This window comes from Cyprinodon variegatus, unplaced genomic scaffold (assembly GCF_000732505.1).
Source record: "Cyprinodon variegatus isolate N-32 unplaced genomic scaffold, C_variegatus-1.0 Scaffold24, whole genome shotgun sequence".
In the NCBI taxonomy this organism is placed as follows: Eukaryota; Metazoa; Chordata; class Actinopteri; order Cyprinodontiformes; family Cyprinodontidae; genus Cyprinodon; species Cyprinodon variegatus.
The window spans coordinates 631,927-634,300 of NW_015150477.1; positions in this window are offsets into that span (position 1 = coordinate 631,927).

A 2,374-nucleotide genomic window follows, 5' to 3' on the forward strand; every position below is an offset into this window, starting at 1 on the left:
GTCTACAGGTGAGAGGCGGGGTCCACCCTGGGCAGGACGCCAGTCCATCGCAGGGCAACACAGAGAAAAACAGGACGAACAACCATTCAAACACACTCACACCTAAGAAGAATTTAGACAAGTCAATAAACCTAACAGACATGTTTTTGGACTGTGGGAGGAAGCCGGAGTACCTGGAGAGAACCCACGCATGCTCAGGGAGAATATGCAAACTCAATGCAGAAAGACCCCAGGCCGGGAATCGAACCCAGAACCTTCTTGCTGCAAAACCATTTGTTTAAGGCAACAGTTCTTGAACCATTTGTTTGAATTATACGGTGGAAATTAGTAGGCTTCCTTTTTATAAATCACACACATACCTATAAAATACAATGCTAAACCATGTAGAGGAGTGAATGTTACATAAGTTTACAAATGATACAGCTAACATTTTAAACCTACTGTATCTAGACAGTTATTCTGATTAGTCATCAGAACAATCAGCCGATTATCTCGGTTAGCATTAACCACGGGGTCCTGGGTAGTCTTTATTAGTTTGTGTGCAAACCACAGATTCCAACTCTGGAATTGCACACAGGGGAAGATCTGCTCGCTAAAAGCTCCAGCATATACAGTACAAGATGTCCCTCTACACTGATGCAGTTTGCTCACATTTAAATCACATGTTAAGCATGCATTATTAATGGGAAATCCAGTCTGAGAAAATTGCTTTGGATTCAATCATAACAGTGAGGTTTGCATCAAGCAGATTTCATGAGAAATACCTTTTTTTTTTGGTGCAAGAGAAGAAAAGAGAAAGAAAAAACTCCCTCATCGAGACAGGGTTTGTTTTCTTCTCATAGTGGAAGTTGGTTTGTTTGTATATCTTGTTTAAACTAGTAAACAAAATGATAATCTAAATATTGCCTTCTGTATTCAGGGTATCGTTATCTAAGATTGCAATTTGTTTAATGATCCAAAACTTAAGTATGACTACAAAACTGCAGGAATCAATAAGAGGGAAAATCCTGTGTGTTTTTAAGGCTTTACTACAAATCACCAGCTGCAGACTTGTCATAAAAGCCTAAAGAGAGTAACAGGATTGGAAATGAACAGTATCCCAAATGTTCCAGGTAGCTCTGGTAACCCACTTGTGAGGATTTAAGTGTAACAGCATGTTGGCTGTGATTACCTGTTGTGAGGAGACCATCTGGCCCTCCCAGCTGGCTAAAATGGTCAGGAGATTGATTGTCTTCGCCACACCACCTGGACCTTGCAGACACAGTGCTGTGTGTTTTTCATTCATAATGTATTATGTCGGTCTTTGACAATACAGAGAAAAAACAACAAAATGCATTAGAAGTAAACATTGTCTGGCTTTCCAAAGACACTCTTAGAGAGCAGGGTTTCTGTAATTGCTTGGCAACTGCTTGTATTGTGTGTGCTGAAGTTCAAAGATAGACGGTATACCTCAAAGCAGCAGAAAACATCAGAGCTGCAAAGAGGTGCCTACCAATACAGGCACGGCCATGCACATACAAACCTTCAACAGCAATCCCGTCGCTCGGTCAGAATAAAAAGCACTGTGGGAGGATGAATGTTTACATAAAAACTTTACTCATCAAATGCTAGAGCCTGCAGCAATTTTCTCCTGCATTCAGAAATTGGGTTAAACTGATGCTGATTCTTTAAACCACAGACAATTATTGTGTCTGTTGGAGGTTTGGACTTCTAGAAACACCAAGGATGCTTTGAGAAATGCTGAACTGAGCTGCCTGGTTGGCTTGCATCACCGCAGGGGGGAACAGCCCAGTGGACCAGAGTGAAAGAGTGCATCACTGCATTAAAAACATATGTTTTGCTACATGCTTATGGCTCTGGTCTGTTATTATTAATAAAAGTGCTATCTTTAGAATAATGAAGAGGCATAAGACCTTTAAGCTTATAAAAGACCAAAGCAAACTATAGAAATTTGCATGACTACAAATTGTATCTAATGGATAAAAAAGAAATCAAAACTGCAAATGATAAACAATCTTTAAAGAGTTTATTAAATGCATGACTCTGTTAAAGTCACATTTAAATGGTGGTCACTTGAAATTGCAATATCAAAAGACATGAAACTAACAATGAAAAAAAACAGAGAACCTTGACACTTACAGTGAAAAAAACAGAGAACCTTAAGTTCTCATGCCTATAGCTTTCAGAGGCTGAGGTGTTTGTAAAATTTAGTGAGCAAAGGATGGACTTGACCTAATAAAGATATTTGCTGACATCTACTGGTGATAAGGGAGAAGTTTCCCTCTACTTAACTACAACAATGTGAAGCAGAGATAAAAGAGAATAAACATTTAATGTCTGACTTTTGAGATATATATATATATATATATATATA